A 17,750-nucleotide genomic window follows, 5' to 3' on the forward strand; every position below is an offset into this window, starting at 1 on the left:
ACTCTGCCTGGTGAACACTGGCTGGCCCTCTACTTCCCATCTCCCGGATATGGCGAATTTTTTGATTCTTATGGAAGACCGCCGGATAGCCCTGACTTTCCTGGCTCCATAGCGATGTTTTTAGAGCAGCAAGCTGAGAAGTACACATTTCACCAACGCCAACTGCAGCACCCCAGCACTGTGACCTGCGGGCAACACTGTGCATTTTTTCTACTGAACCGGACTAAAGGAGTAGACTATGAAAATATTTTAAAGATGTACTCCAATGTTGATATTAAAAATGATCAAATGGTAAAGCTGTTTGTAAAAACTATAAAGGTGGGAAGGGGGCTTGGAACCTGTAACCGTCACCAGTGCATGCAGACATGCCTGCCTTACTGTAAAATAAAGAAAAATACTTAAACGTTTTTACTTGTTTCACTGTGTTTTTATTCATTTTACAAATTGAGCCAGTCACCAAACCTGAACCTACTTCTAGGGTTTAATGTCCAAGGGCTAGAAGGGGCACTGGAAAACAGAGGCTTCTGAGCCCCAAAAGGGGCTGTCATAACAGAGTCAGGGCTAGTAGCAGTTTCATCCTTAACAACCAGAGAATCTTTCAACTTTTCTACTTGCTCTTTAACAGCTGTAGACCCCAACACAGAGGTCGGGACATTCACCTCAGCCATAGCATTCATAAAGTCATCCCAGCCTTTAGGTTTCTGCTTCTCAGTAGGGGCTCGGTGCTGCGAAGCTCCTTTCACCAAGTCTAAAATATTAGTCCCAGGAATAGGGACCCCTTTGTATAAAAAGGTACCGCGATCATCCCAGGTTGAGACGTCCTGATGCTGTTTCATTTTGTTCAGCAAAAGTTCCGCATTTTTCCTGTAACGGGTGCTCACACCGCTTAGGATTTCGTCCATCGCTGTGTCTTGCGGAGATGGCTGTGGTGGCTGCTCTGGTAATGTTGGAAGTGGCCGAGGTTCTTCCGGTGGGTAAATGAGATTCAGTCTGTCCTTTTCAGACTCATTTTGCCTGGTTAGTCTTAGATACCTCTGCAATGCAGAACTGTAGAGCTTAATCTTGTCATCCTCAGACAAATCAGCTCTCTGAAGAATGGAACGCATCTCAGCATCCAACCGGTTAGTGGCTGTAGCCCCCATAGTAGGGGGCCTGCCCTGTAGTTGCTCCATCTGATGACGCGATACCAGATACATTTTCTCAGCATGATCCATGGTTTATCCAGCTAACAGGCTAGTCAACAGCGGAATAGCTGCCCCTAGTAAGGGACCGATAAAACCACCCGACTGAAGTATGGCCTGCTTCTTCTTTTTGAGTGAGACCTTTCTATCGCTCAACTTTTTAATGACACCTTTCTTTCTCTTCAGAGACCGGAATTGTGAAGGTTTCAGAGGAAGGTTTCCTTTTAGGGTGTTCAAAGCTATTTCTGCTATAGCCCCCACCAGGTCATTATTAGCATTGCATAAGATGGCTTTTCTCTGTCTTGGTCCGGCCTTTACTAAGATTTTTAAAAGCCCCCAATTTCTACGTACCCTCTCTGACATCTTAAATGAACTAGTGCTAAGGCAGCCGGGCTACTGCTTTTTACACTTCTTTTTCATTGTGTAAACAGCAGGCCAATCAGGTGGAAAGAGACCTGTTCTCAACCTGTAGGATTCTGGAGTGGTGGCTGCCAAATCTACCAAAAGGTACCCATGTGGTTTGTGAGTGGCATCTTGGAATACTTCTAAAAAATACTTTGTGTTAGTGGGGTACATCTGCCTGGCCAGTGTGACAATTTGCATCTGATCACGGAGGTTGCTGAATAAAACCAAATATTTGGAATTCAGAGCTATTGTTCTCATTTTCTTGCCTTGAAAGAACAGATTTTGTAGTATGAGAATAATGCTCAGGTTTCTGTGATGAACGTACTGTGTAAATGCCTTCTCTATTTGATCGCTCTCACTGGCCGATGTCATGAGATCATCTATCACAGCTAGAGTAATTTGATTTGGCGGAAACAAATCATCATCTTCAAAAGAAGACGGAAGCCCCTCAATAAACTTAATATAAGGGAATTTATTAAGCAGTTCTTTGTACAGAGGTTGCCAACAGCTATAAAACCATACAATATTTTGAGGCAATTGAGACAACACAACATCACCATGTTCTAACATTTGTTTGATAAAAAAAGATTTGCCAGAATTGGACGGACCGCTTATAATACACGAGAAAGGGTGTACAAATTGTGCAATATTTTCTGCCATCCTTAATAGCCGTAAGGTAGCGTACAGTAATCTTCGCTCTTTAACAACCTTTTATTATACACTACTTTTAGAGTTTTTCGGAGGACCCGCGTTTCAAGGGACCACTGTTTCTTAACCCTAACAATACCCAACTGTTCTACCCTGATCTCTTTTTTTCTCTCTGCACCAGACAGACAATAATCATCTACCAAATCTTTCAAGCTGTCAAAATTAACCTTTTTGCTGTTACTGCAGTTTAGTGTGATTCCCTTCACCTTTAGCACCGCTTCACCGTTGGACAAAGCATAGGCATACGTTTTGGGGCCAGCCGCAACAAACTCTGTTATCGTAGTGTTTGGAGGAATCTCACTTGTCAGCTGTCCTAAATAATCACCCCAAGGTGGAGTCCACGCCCCCTCTCTACTTACAAAAATGACTGAATCGGTGTCATGATACAGGCATCTATCGCCCAGCCCATCCAGCAGCCTGTATAATTCCAGTCGTGCATACGCTGTTGTAAAGCTGGCAATGAATACGTTAGTACATGAGGCTTTGGTGGGATGGTTCTTGGCAGTTTTCCACGTCACAACGGCTGTCTCACTATCCACAAACTCACAGGAGGAAACATCATAATAGGGCACAAAAAGGTATTTGAATAATTCTTCAGGGTTTGTCACCACAGATGTTGTCAGGTGATTGGTGCTCTGACCAAACTTGCCCCACAGCGAGTTTAAAAAAAGTTTGGCAATCTGCCTTTTTGCAGGATTTACCTCAATGTGTTCACGGCGTAAGCAGACGCCTTCCATCTTTTCATAATCACGAATATATTGCTCTTTATCCTGTTCTGTTTTGCACCAGTCAGGGTAACCGCTGGCCTCCTGTTTCTGTCTGAGATGTGCGTTAATATAATCTGAAAATAGCCCCTTTCAAAATGCCAGATCTCATAGATTTCAACAATTCTGTAACCTTTTTCTAAAGCTACATTCAATTCAACAGTACACCATGTTCCAGTCAGAGCTCTTTCCTCATCACTGTGTTTACAGGGGGTAGTTTGCAGTTTTTCTGTGCAGGTTGCACACAAACTAAACATTAATTTGCCCCCTGATTTGTGGGGTAGTACAGGAAAATAGAGATTCCTTGGCGGGTACACTTTGACTTTGGCTAACCCAAAATATTGTTTTATGTCCCCAAAATCTTGGTAGATAATTTGTGGATGGCCAATTGGGTACTCCTTGGTCTTATTCACAAAGGGATACAAACTGGTGAAATCGTAATATAAGATTTGTTCACCAGGTTTTGGTTTGTAGTAAAGACATGTAGCATTTGTTCTACCACCAAAAAAGGCATCTCGAGGTATCAAAGGTATTGGGAGCTTATTCTCAACCAGAAACTGCTTCAAAGAGGTGTCAGCCTCCACCAAGGCCCTCCATTCGTGTTCCCAGATGCAGCGCACAGCATAACCCTGGCTCCTGAGGTCCTCTTCTTTAATCCTAGTACGGCTGTGCAGGGTGCCATATGTTGAACCAAGTAAGTTGTTGAAGTCTCTTTTTAAGAGTAGCAGACAGGGCACCCATGAAAAAAACAACCATAAAATTCAAAAGCTGTGGGGGTGTCATTTATGACAGCAAAACCATCCAAAAAATATTTGCCTACTTGTTTTTCACCCCCCTTCAGGGCATGCTGGATATTGACGTTCTCAGTGTGCTCTATGTTCCTTTTTCCCCCCCCACCCCCAGCTTTTGAGGTATTGATTTTTAAAACTCCACAAAAATTAAAAGCATCATTAGGCTAGAATGATTAGAAATAAAAAGCTTTTTTTAATTATCACCCCCCCCCCCAAAAGCAGGGTTTTGTTTCCCAAAAACACAGGTCTCTGTGTTTCTTTTGGATTTGCACGTCCATGGAATTAGTCTAGGGCTAATGTAATCAAGTACACAGAAGCTTGACCGCCACATGTTTGTTGATGGGATTAGGTTTGGCAAGCACCATCTGGAAATAGGGCTATCACCTTATATCACACCTTATCTGCTAGGGTTACCCATGCTTATTTTGATGGGGTTGGGCAGACACGTCATATCCGGCTAGGGTTATGGCCTTGTGAGTCCTGTACCATGAGGGGTGGGGTGGGGATTATGCACGTCACTTCCGGGGAGGAGGGGTGCGAACGTCACTTCCATTTATGGGCATGGCCTGGTGACGTAATCAGCACGTGGCTTTGTTTACTTTGATGACGTCACTGATCAAAACTACTGATAAGATCCATTAAAAGTTTGTATGTACTTATACTACTATCGTGGAAAAAGTGGACAGGGAAAATGGAGAAGCACATTTTTCTTCCTCTCTCAGAATATTTACACAAAAGTTAATCCAAAAAAGCTCAAAGGAAAATTAGGACAAGGGGAAAAAAAAGCCAAAACTCAACCCAACGAAATGAAACCTTTCTCCACACTATACATAACCTGCTGAATTCACCACCATATATTGTGCCTATGGCCACTAACTGGCACAGCTTTAAAAAGGATTGGATAAATCATGGAGGAAAGGTCGATCAAAAACTAGTAACTTGTAACAAAAAGTTACCTTCAAGTTGAGGGCAGCATGTTTTCAAATACCAGTAGCAGTGGAGCAACAGCAAAAGAAGAATTATCTCTCCATTACCAGCATGCGAAAATCCCAGGGCATCTGGTTGGTTCCTGTTAGAAACCAAAGCCTGACCAGATCCACCAGGATAAGGGCTAGGATTACGTTCTTATGTTCTTTAAATGTCCTGAAATAAGAGAATGAAGACCAGTGATGTTGCTGGTTGACAAGCAATAGCTCATATCATATGTAAAATAAACGAGCTCCAAAAAGTGCTTTGCCTCTTTGTTCAACTATAATCTCACTTAGATCAAATAATATAAGAAATGAAACTGTGAAACTCTTAAAAATAGGAGTGGAGTGGGGAGGAAAGGGCCCCAAAGCCCCAGAAGTCAAAAACATGCAGATGGAAAAATAGGAAAATAAGTGGTTGAAAGGACTAAAATTTAGTCCTTTACCTTAAAAGAGAATTTGTATTAAAAGATATACGATTGATATATGTCACCAGAAAAAATGTTCTAAAATGTGCAAAGGCACTTCATGTTGAAAATGTGAACAACAAGAAGAGGGATTTTGTCATTCTTGGTGGCTGTATAAAAAAGCTAGAAAATTTTGGATTCAAATATATTCAAAGGATTTTAAGGAATCAAAGTATTTTCAAGGATTGTTATATAATGGAGACCATAAGGGTTCTTGCGATTGATGGATAAACAATTGAGGAAAAAATAATGGAACTTTGTTTTTTATATATGATAATCACAGTGATATTATTTTATGCACAAAGATAGAAAGATTTGGCAGTACTTTCAATGGATGAATAATAGTGAAAGTGATGAAGCTTGCTGAGATGGCCAAATTGACTTCTTTGATTAGAAAAAAGACAGTATGTTTATTCTGACTGAAAACTTAACAATATAATAATAATAATAATAATAATAATAATAATAATAATAATAAGAAGAAGAAGAAGAAGAAGAAGAAGAAGAAGAAGAAGAAGAAGAAGAAGAAGAAGAAGAAGAAGAAGAAGAAGAAGAAGAAGAAGAAGTTGGAAGGGACCTTGGAGGTCATCTAGTCCAACCCCCTGCTCAGGCAGGAAACCCTATACCATTTCAGGCAAATGGCTGTCCAGTCTCTTCTTAAAAACTTCCAGTGTTGGAGCATTCACCACTTCTGGAGGCAGGTTGTTTCACTGGTTAATTGTTCTATCAGGAAGTTTCTCCTTAGTTCTAGGTTGCTTCTCTCCTTGACTAGTTTCCATCCATTGCTTCTTGTCCTGCTTTCAGGTGCTTTGGAGAATAGCTTAACTCCCTCTTCTTTGTGGTAGCCCCTGAGATATTGGAACACTGCTATCATGTCACCCCTCACCCTTCTCTTCATTAAACTACACATACCCAATTCCAGCAACCGTTCCCTATATGTTTTAGCCTCCAGTCCCCCAATCATCTTTGTTGCTCTTCTCTGTACCCTTTCTAGAGTCTCGACATCTTTTTTACATTGTGGTGACCAAAACTGGATGCAGTATTCCAAGTGTGGCCTTACCAAAGCATTGTAAAGTGGTATTAGTACTTCACGTGATCTTGATTCTATCCCTCTGTTAATGCAGCCTAGCAGTGTGCTTTTTTGGCAGCCGCAGCACACTGCTGGCTCATATTGAAGTGATTGTCTACTAGGACTCCGAGATCCCTCTCACAGTTACTACTGTTGAGCAAGGTACCACCTATACTATACCTGTGCATTTGATTTTTCCTGCCTAAATGTAGAACCTTACTTTTTTCACCACAGAATTTCATTTTGTTAGATAGCACCCAGTGTTCGAGTCTGTCCAGATCCTCCTGTATTTTAAGCCTGTCTTCTGAAGTACTACTATACACTTCCTTCCATGTAGATGCAGTTACATTGAGGACCACACGCTGAGTACGGCCTGTCAGCCAGCTACGAATCCATCTGGTGGTGATGCTATCTAACCCACATTTTTCTATCTTATCAAGTAGTAGGTTGTGATCTACTTTATCAAATGCCTTACTGAAGTCCAAGTAAATTATATCTACAGCATTACTCTGGTCCACTAATTTTGTCACTTGGTCAAAGAATGTAATAAGATTTGTCTGGCATGATCTGTTTTTGACAAACCCGTGTTGACTTTTAGTGATGACTTTGTTTGCATCAAGGTGTTCGCTGATTTGTTGTTTGATTATCTTTTCCAGAATCTTCCCAGGTATTGAGGTCAGGCTGATAGGTCTGTAGTTTCCTGGATCTATTTTTTCCCTTTTTTGAAGATGGGAACTACATCAGCTCTCTTCCAGTCCTCTGGTAGTTCCCCAGTGCTCCAGGATCTTTGAAAAATATAGTTCAGTGGTTCTGAGATCACGTCTGCCAGTTCCTTGAGAACTTTGGGGTGTAATCCATCTGGTCCTGGTGATTTGAACTCATCTAGGCTGGACAGGTGTTCACTTACCATTTTTTTGCCTATCTTAACTTGCATTTCTATCCTGTTTTTTATGGCACTGGTTTTGTTAGGTTGTGCTGTTTTTTCCCTTTGTGTGAAGACAGATGCAAAAAACGAGTTAAATAGTTCTGCTTTCTCCCTATTGCTTGTCACCTTCTTGCCACTTTCCCCCACTAATGGACCAATCATTTCCTTAATTTTTTTTCTTGTTTCTTATATTTTGAAAGAAGCATTTTTTGTTATTTTTTGCAGGCACAGGCTATTTGCTGATATTCTGCCTTATGTGCCCCTCTTTCCAATTCTTATACTTGTCCTTTTTATCTTTATCTTTCAATTTATCAGAGTTCTTTATGCAGCCATGCTGGTTTCTTTTGAGAGCTGTTATTTTTCTTCTTTGTTGGTATTGTACTAGACTGGGCCTTTATTATCTCACTTTTCAAAATTTCCCAAGCTTCTTGAGTTGTTTTCCCCTTTAGGATTCTCATCCATGGAATTCTTCCCATGGTCTCTCTAAGTTTATTGAAATTAGCTCTTTTAAAGTCCAAGACTCTAGTTTGGCTGTGTTCTATTGCTTGTGCTTCCAGAATGTTGAATTCCAATATTGCATGATCACTTCCCCTCAAGGTTCCTGTGGCTTCGACATTTTCTATCATTTCAACTCTGTTTGTGAGAATTAAATCCAATATGGCTAATCGTCTAGTTCCCTTCTCTACTTTTTGGGAGAGAAAGTTGTCTGCTAGGTTTGTCAGGAATCTGTTTGATCTTCCACTTGGTGCAGAGTTTGTCTCCCAGTTGATATCAGGGTAATTAAAGTCCCCCATTACTATTGTGATATGCTTCTTACATACCTTAGTTAGCTGACTAGCAAAAAGTTCATCTATTTCCTCTGCTTGGTTGGGCGGCCTATAGTATACACCTATGGCTATGTCATTTTCCCCACTTTTATATTGACCCAAATGCATTCAAGTTTACAGTTTTCGTCATTGTTGTGCTCTATTTCTGTAGAGATAAAGTTATTTCTTATATATAGAGCAACTCCACCTCCTCTTTTGTTTAGTCTGTTTCTTTTAAATAGTTTAAATCCCTCTAGCTGTGTGTTCCATTTGTAGGTTTCGTCCCACCATGTTTCCATAATGGCAACAATATTATATCCGCCCTCATTTACCTGAATTTCTAGTTCACCCTGCTTACTGTTCATACTCTGTGCATTAGTGTATAGACATTTGAGTCCTTTATGACTGACCCTGTGTTTACTTGCTGCATAACTTGTGTGGTGTCTGGCTTCCCCTATTTTCTTAGATTGCCGGGGACAGTGATGTTCTGTATCAATTAACTCATTGTCCCATTGTTTAGTTTAAATGTTCCTCCAGAAAAGCTGTGAATTTATTGCCAAGTAACTCAGTCCCTTTCTTGGATGGATGCAGACCATCTCTTTTATACATTTTTTCATTGGACCAGCTACAGACATCGTGACTAATATAACCAAAGCCTTCTCCTTTACACCACTCCTTTAGCCACATATTAAATTCTGCTATACGCTGGCCTTTTCCATTTTGCTCCTTATACACTGGTAAAACCTCTGAAAAAGTAAGCCTACAGCCTATTCTGCTAAGTTCCTGTCCCAAGCTCTGGAAATCATTCTGCACAGAGAGTACATCTTTTTGGGACAGATCGTTAGTGCCAAGATGTACAATAGCCTCCAGATCACAGTCCTTGATGGCATTCTTGATTATTTTAGAATAGCTTCTAAAATAGCTTCTTGTCCCTACTGGCAGTAGCACCTGGAAGACACCTGACCTCTTTCAAAACCTCTGTGTCCTTTCCTAAATTTACATCCCTTATAATTGAATCACCAACGAGAAGGTGGCTTCTCTTTTTGGATGCCTTTCTGTTCTTGCATGACTGGTGTTGTAATACTTCTCCCTGTCAAAAACAAGTTTTTCATCTTGGACCATGATCCCCTGCTTATTTGAGTTATTATCACAGATACCTTTACCTGTCTCCTTAATGTCCCTATTAAGGTCAGAAAGGGCACTGTATCTGTTGTGCAGGGACACAGCGAAAGCTTTGTGTTTATGGTTCACAGATCTCACCCTGCCAGATCCCACGGTTGTCCACATTGCCCTTCTCCTGCAGAATCTTTGTGGTAGAGGGGGCTGATAGCACAGAGGCTCAATAGGGTAGAAGGGCTGAACTGGACACCTAATTTCTGCCTGAAAAGCACAGATTACAGACCCTAGATATATAATCTGTCCTTGTAGACTAGTGATTTGTTTACAGATAGGACAGTTTCCAAGTTTGAAAAGGGTACTGCAAAAGACAGCTGCAAAACAAGTGTTGCACTGAACTAAGCCAGACATGCTGAGATACAACGAATCTCAGATGCACTTGCCCTGAATGTACCGCTGCTGTTTTTGATTTTGTTCTTCAAAAAGTTCCATTCAATATTAATTTTGATGCATTGACCAGAGATCAGAAAACTGAGAAATTGAGAAATTCGCGCGCTACTTTTTTGGTGCAGCCTTTCCAAAACTTACAGAATGTAGCACTTCCCAGCAGCTCTGAGCAGCTGAAATTCTGCTGAAAAGTGATGGGGATCCAATCAGGGCCCCAAATGCAGTTCAAATACAATGCAAACCAATCAGGGCCCTAGCCACTCCCCTGGTGCAGCCCTTCCAAAACTCACAGAATGTAGCGCTTTCCAGCAGCTCTGAGCAGTTGAAATTCTGCTGAAAAGCGATGGTTTTTATTATTGAACAGGATATTTTATAGAAAGTTATGATGTAACTTAATAGAAAGAAGTAAATTTATAATTGTACTTATAACTGCTGTAAAGAAGAGCCAAAGTTATTTCTTGTATTTTTTTCTTTTTCTTTTCATTTTTTTCTTTCTTGTATTTTCAGCTTTCTTTGGTTTCTTTTTCTTTTTTCTTCATTATTTTATTATTGTATTAGTTTTTACTTTTGCTTTTAAAATTTAACTTGATATAAAAAAGAAATACTGTTAATACATGCATGCATGCATTCATTCATACATATATACATCAGACGAGCATCAGAGAGTGGAAGATTTCCTTGCTGAATGTGGACTATAAAATATTCACATCTATCATGGCCAAAAGACTTAAAAAGTTCCTAAATGAATGTATACATCTGGATCAAAATAGGTTCATGCCGAAAAGACAGATTAGAGACAATATGCAAATTATATTAAACACATTAGAATACTATGAAACACATCCTGAAAAACAGATGGCATTGATGTTTTTGGATGCGCAGAAAGCATTCGATAATGTGAATTGGCAATTCATGATAAGACAACTACAGATTATGGATTTTGGGGAGAAATTTATAAATGTAATTAAAGCAATCTACAATAAGCAAATAGCCAAAATAATGATTAATGGAGATATGACTGAAAAGATTAATATTATAAAGGGATGCCCTTTATCCGCATTATTGTTTGTATTGATACTAGAGCTACTAAATAGAACTATAAGACAGAATAAGGATATAAAAGGTATGAAAGTTAAGAGAGAAGAATATAAGCTACAAGCTTTCGCAGATGATCTAGTATTTATCTTAGAGGAGCCACTAGAGACAGGGCCTCTATTAATAGAACAAATAGAAAAATATGGTGAGGTAGCAGGTTTGAAGATTAATAAAGATAAAACAAAAATGTTAGTGAAAAATATTACTGAAAAACAAAACAAAAAAGAATTGATGGGAAAGTTAAAGATACAGATTGTAAAGAAGGTAAAATATCTGGGGATTCACCTGACAGCAAGATGTATAACAATTAAAGAAGATAACCATTATAAATTGAAAAGACATATCAAAGTAGATTTGGATAAATGGAAAAAGATACCTATCATTAATGGGCAGGATTGCAATAATCAAAATGAATATATTACCATGATTGTTGTTTTTGTTTTCAACAATACCAATAAGATTGGAAAAGAAATATTTTGAGGGGCTAAATAAAATAATTTTGAAATATATTTGGCAGGGGAAAAGGGCAAGGATTAATTTAAAAATGTTACAGGATGCAAGACTCAGAGGTGGGTTTAGCTTATCTAATTGGGAATTATATTACCAGGCTGCAGCAATGTCATGGATGAGAGAATGGATTTTACTGAGGAATACTAGATTATTTACATTAGAGGGACATGATTTACAGTTGGGATGGCATGCGTTCATATGGTATGGGAAAAATAGAATACACAGCTATTTCCAAAGACATCATATCAGGAATTCTTTATTGATGGTTTGGGAGAAAATAAAGAGGAAGCATTACTTGAGGATTCCAGACTGGCTCTCAACTATGGAAGCGTTAATATACCCCAATATGTTTAACATGGAAAACATTATAAGATATAAAGACCTACTAACAGACACGGGGAAGCTGAAAACCAAACAACAATTAGAGGAACAAGGAATAAAGATGGATTGGTACATGAAAATGCAAATACAATCTAGATATGAAAAAGATGCTAAAATAGATGGTTTTAATTTGGGGAGAACAGAGTTAGATGAAATACAGGAACTGAAGAAAAATGGATTAAAAATGTATAGCTACTTATTATATAGGGAATTAGAGGAGGAGCAAGTTAAGGAGATCAACCCTGACTGCTCTTTAGAAGGCCATATCCTAAAGCTAAAACTCAAATACTTTGGCCAACTAATGAGAAGGAAGGACTCACTGGAGAAGAGCCTAATGCTGGGAAAGATTGAGGGCAAGAGAAGAATGGGACGACAGAGAATGAGGTGGCTGGATGGAGACACTGAAGCAGTAGACGTGAGCTTAAATGGACTCCAGAAGATGGTAGAGGACAGGAAGGCCTGGAGGAATGTTGTCCATAGGGTCATGATGGGTTGGACACAAGTCCGTAGCAAACAACAAGGTAAGGAGTCAATGATAAAATGGTCAAGAAATTTTGGATATACGATTGAATTAGATAGATGGCAGCAATTATGGGAAAGAAACTACAAATTGACAATGGCGACAGCATATAAAGAAAATATGTACAAGATGTTTTACAGATGCCATATGTCTCCAGAAAGACTAGCTAAAATGTTTAAGGACAGATCTATGAAATGTTGGAAATGCCATCAAATACCAGGCTCTTTCTATCATATGTGGTGGACGTGTGCAGAAGCTAAAACCTATTGGAACATAATCAGATCATGGATAGAAAAGATGATACAACAAGGTATAGAACTAAGACCAGAAATATTCCTGTTGGGTATTTTACCAGAGAAATATAGTAAAGAGAACACATATTTGATTATTCATATAACGACTGCAGCTAGGATTGTGTTTGCACAAAACTGGAAGGCACTGAAGAAGAAGAGGTGGAAAATAATGGAATGTGTGGAAATGAATAGATTAACAATGATAATTAAAGATAAGACAAAGTCAGAGTATTATGAAATTTGGGGAAAATTTTACGAGTGGGTGAAAAAGAGAATATGCTTAAAAGATGGCTAACACTAACTTAGATGGAAGAAAATTGAGGAGATAAAGAGGGAGACCCAGGTGACACAGTATTGCATAACCGAGAAGGTCAGATTTATAGAAATATTGATGTAATATAAAATTAATGTTATTATACCTAATATAGATATTGAAAATCTAAGGAAAGGAGCTGCTCGGACATTACCCCTGAATTGTATCGTAAGAGGAATGGGAGGGAAGAAAGGAGAGGAGAGAGGGAAGAGAGTAGAGGAGGGGGAAGGAAGTAGGAAGGTTAGAGGAAAAGAGGAGGAGAAGTGGGGAGAAATGGGAAGGGAGTGGTGAGGGAAAAAGGAGAGGAGAGGAAGAAGAGAAAAGTAGGAAAGAAAGGAGAAAGGGAGAAAGAAAGTAGAGAAGAGGAAAGAGAGAGAAGGAGGGTGGATACAGTGAAAGGGGAAATGGACGAGCAGCACCCAAACTTAAGTGTATGTATCTATGTATGGCGGTATATTTGTTGATTTGTTTGTGGAAGAAATGGAAAAATAAAAATGAATATAAACACACACACACACACACACACACACACAGAGTGTGGAAGAACTGCTTTTGAGGAAATATAGAACAAAACATGTCACCGAGTTAGGTCCAAACTTGCACCTGTTTGGAACAGAAATCTTAAAATCTCTCTGTGACATTCCAGGCATGCTTTCATATGACCTTAGTGTTGATATAAATGACTAATAATGAAAGAGCCAACGTTTCTCTGCTCTTAATTGTCTTCTTTAATAACTTTTCTCTTCTGAAAGGGAAATTCCTTACTAATGTATGCATAAAATACCATTTGATCCATAGGATCTTCTAGGCAAAAGTTCTATGTAAACTCTATAGAATGAAAAACACCCTCTTAATTATTGCTGATGATAGACGTCCTTTGAATTTTCTGTTTTAGGTATTTTAAAAAATCTTCAGTTTGCATTAGTTTCAGCTGAATATATCGAAGGTGGGGTGATACTGAAAGCACATATGGCTTATTATGAACTATTCACCCATTGTATTTTTATCACAATTTATAGACAATGTTTTCTTAATAAGCATATAAGACTGAAAAAAGAAACAGGGCTTATCCTAAAGTCTGTTACCTAAAAAAAAAAAAAAGAACTGAAGAGAAGGAGGGGAAGAAGTTTGGTTTTTCATACTACTTATACCGAGACTGAGCAAAATCTTTGCTGATGTTCTTTATTAGCAGTCGTTGGTTCGGCTCTTCAGAGCATTTCTGTTCCAGAGGATATCCATAGGGAATGTAGGAGGACAACTGCATATTAAGAGCTCTTGGCATATTGACTGATATATTGCCTTTCAGATTCTACTCACTAAGAGCCCTGCTAAAGCTGAGAGTGTCAGCTGAAGTGGTTACTATACAGTCTAAATGCTGTGGGACTCTGCCAAAGAATTTCCCTGCATGCATGTGAGGGATGAATTCCACTTCACAGTCTATAAAATCGTTTGAGATCCTGTTGGGTGACAACTGCAAGAATGCAAGGCGCTCACATTATTATTTACTCTATAACATTGGAAGCCCAGCTTTAAAATTTGGTATAGAGGAGGGAAAAGAAATATAGATGAAGGAGAAGAAATCTCCTTGCTATTTACTTTTAACTGTGATATCTTGGCCAGCCATGATGGATTTTACAAAGAAATCCCTGGGTTTCCAGGCAACTGATATATATCTAATGGAGAAAAACAAGGCTAAATTCTCATGGCAGTCTTTTGTTTAGATGTCAGATATTCAGTTTATTATTTCTTTCCAACTTATTGATGGTCCAGTGCTGATGAGCCTAGTAAAGTACCTAGACCGCCCTCATGCATAATACCACATTTTTTACTTGTTTAGCTTATGTGTAGAAATGCAGTTAGTTCTCTTACCATCTCTGCTTTCTTCCCTTGTAGAAATGCTCTATTAGAACTTATTGTGTAGTGGGTTCTGGAGAGCAGGAAGGACGCCAGGCCGATGAGTACAGCATAACAGCTCTTTATTAGGTGGTAGTGACCGTACTGAGGAATAGGGGCTACCTGCACTCTTTATATACCTGGCCAGTACCTGGCCAGGTACACAACCAACCAATCGGATTGAACCTCTGTTTCCCACTGAAACTGCTTCCCGCCAAAACAGTTACAATTAAACGCCTCCTGGTGGTGACTCTTATACAAGTGCTTTAGGTGTTCCTGACGCTGAGCTTGTCGATCAGAAGGTCGGCAGTTTGGCGGGTAGAATCCCGAGTGCCGCGTAGCAGAGTGAGCGCCTGTTACTCGTCCCAGCTTCTGCCAACCTAGCAGTTCGAAAGCACGTAAAAATGCAAGTAGAAAAACAGGGACCACTACGGTGGGAAGGTAACAGCGTTCCGTGCACCTTTGGTGTCTAGTCATGCCAGCCACATGACCACGGAGACGTCCTCGGACAAGCGCTGGCTCTTCGGCTTTGAAACGGAGATGAGCACCGGCCCCTAGAGTCGGAAACGACTAGCACGCATGTGCGGGGGAACCTTTACCTTTACCTTTTTAAAAAGCCTAATACATAACACCCTTTCCCCCTTAAGGATGAAACAATATACATACACAATGAACTTACATTCATGACAACCAATCTTCCCAATGGACCTAGGCACCCAGCTTCCCTTATTTGCGCACATAGTCAGTTTCTTCCCCCTTGTGTGCTGGCACCTTACTCGGCGTATCCTGGATGTCCAAGTTCTCCTGAACTGGAGAGTCAGCAGGTAAGCTCTGGCTGCCCATTTCTGGTAGACCCACCCCATAGTCAGACCCTGTGGCAATGTTAGCCCAGCGGTCCTGGGAGGTTTGCTGTTCTGTTGATCGGGGTTCTCCTGATGCAGTTCTGTGTCAACATGGTCCTCCTCAGGCTTGGACACGGTTGTTTGTTGGTGGTGCTGGTAGGGGGGATGTGAGCTAGCTTGTGTGCCAGCTTGGAAACTCAATGAGGGGCAATTCTCCCCTTGGTTGCTTGGTGATCGTTCTGGAACTCTTTTCCTTACTTGGTCTATGTGCCATCTGACCTGACGACCCCCCTCCACCCCTACTACATAAGACAAGGGCCCAGTTTTGTCAACCACCACCCTTCAAATCCACACGTGTCCCAGACCGTAGTTCCTGGCCCAAACCAAGTCACCCGGGTGTAGTTCTCTTGGGGTTTGGGGTTGTGTGGCCTCAGAAGCCACTCTATTGGGGTGAAGCCTGTCCAGTTTGGTGATGAGGCATCTGCCCCAACGGACCTCCGCAGGACTCTTCCCCATGGCTATGCATGGTGTGGTGTGTTGAGACAATAGGAATTCTGCCAACCTGTGGTGCCAATCACTGATGATAATGCGCCTGAGTGCGTCTTTGGTTGTTCTCACCATCCTTTCTGCTTGTCCATTAGTTGATGGGTGGAAGGGCGTGGATGTGGCATGTCTAATCAAGTTTGCTCTCATGAAGTCCTGAAATTCAGCAGCAGTAAATTGAGCCCCATTATCTGATACCACAATGTCAGGCAGACCATGTGTGGCAAAAAGTCTCCTGAGCACTTGGATTGTTCTGGCCATGGTCATATTTGGGACTGGCACTACCTCCAGCCATTTTGAGTGGCTGTCTACTACTATTAGGAAAAGCTGTCCTTGGAATGGACCAGTATAGTCTATATGGACCCTGGACCAGGGTGTATGTGTTGCCTCCCATTTGTGGACAGGCGCTTGGGGCATCTCAGGTCTGGACCTTTGGCAAGTGTAGCATCCCTGTACCTGCTCTTCCACTGCCTTATCTAACCCTGGCCACCAAAGGTAGCTCCTTGCTAAGCCTTCATGCGAACTATGCCAGGGTGACCTTCATGTAGAGACTGCAGAACTCTACCTCTCAGTGTTGATGGTATAATAACCCTACTACCCCACAACAGGCATCCTTTATGTGTGGACAATTCATGCCTCCTTAAAAAATACACTTGGAATTCCGGGCCTGGACTTTTATCCTGCCACCATGTGAATACCCAAGACTGAACTCTGCTCAGGATTTTGTCTGAGGCTGTCTCCGCTGCAACGTCCTTTGCATGGAAGGGGCATTCCGGTAGCTCTTGAATTGCCAGTATCTGTGCAGCTGGCATCGGATCTGGTTCTATGTTTGCTAGGGGTAGTCTACTTAACCCATCTGCATGGCCCATTTCTTTCCCTGGCTTATGAATCAGTTTAAAATTGTAAGCTGATAAGAATATGGACCATCTGAGCATCCTTGGGGAGAGTATTTGTGGGGTTGGTTTGTCAGTGGCGAATAAGCCTAATAGAGGCTTATGGTCCGTAAACACTGTGATTTCCCTACCATACAGATAGTCGTGGAATTTTTTGACCCCAGCCATTATTGCCAGGGCTTTCTTGTCTATCTGTGCATAGTTTCTTTCTGCCCCTGACAAGGTTCTAGAGTAGTAAGCTATGGGAACCTGCGTACCATTTTCCTCCAGATGGCTTAGCACTGCTCCCACTCCATAGGGTGAAACATCGCAAGCAATGCAGATAGGCTTCGTTTCCATGAAATGGGTGACTGTGGACTTGTTGGACAGTAGAGCCTTTAGGTCCTGGAAGCTTTTGTCATGGACATTGGTCCATTTCCATGCAGCTTTTTTATCAAGGAGCCTATGCAGGAGTTCAGCTATGGCTACTTTGTGGGGTAGCAAGGAGTGATAAAAGTTTAATAATCCCAGAAAGGCTTGCAGTTCTGCCTTGTTTTTGGGAGTTGGGGCCATCTTAATTGCTTTCAGTTAGGATTCTGCAGGGTGAATCCCACTGGCATTGATCCTGAACCCCCAAAATTCTGTGGATACAACCCCTATGCTGCATTTGTCTCTTTTTAGCTTGAGACCTGCAGAGCGAAGCCTCTTTAAAACTGCCCTAAGTCTGTCTGCTAACACTTCCTCTGTTTCTCCTGCAATGAGGACATCGTCAAAATAAGGGCATACACCTTGGATGCCCTTAAGTGTTTGCTCCATTACCTCCTGAAAAATTCCTGGTGCT

The 17,750-nt window shown here is 40.8% G+C and overlaps 1 protein-coding gene across 1 annotated transcript in view; it reads right to left on the reverse strand.

Annotated features, from left to right (window-relative positions):
- The window catches only part of MYBPH (myosin binding protein H), a 41,270-nt gene extending 36,246 nt beyond the window's left edge, over nucleotides 1-5,024 (reverse strand). The window contains exon 1 of the mRNA XM_083358585.1: nucleotides 4,806-5,024. The gene's annotated coding sequence lies outside the window, so the exon portion shown is untranslated. The remainder of the gene's footprint in view (nucleotides 1-4,805) is intronic.
- Nucleotides 5,025-17,750: the final 12,726 nt, after the last annotated feature.

This window comes from Vipera ursinii, assembly GCF_947247035.1.
Source record: "Vipera ursinii genome assembly, chromosome: 3".
NCBI classification, from domain to species: domain Eukaryota; kingdom Metazoa; phylum Chordata; class Lepidosauria; order Squamata; family Viperidae; genus Vipera; species Vipera ursinii.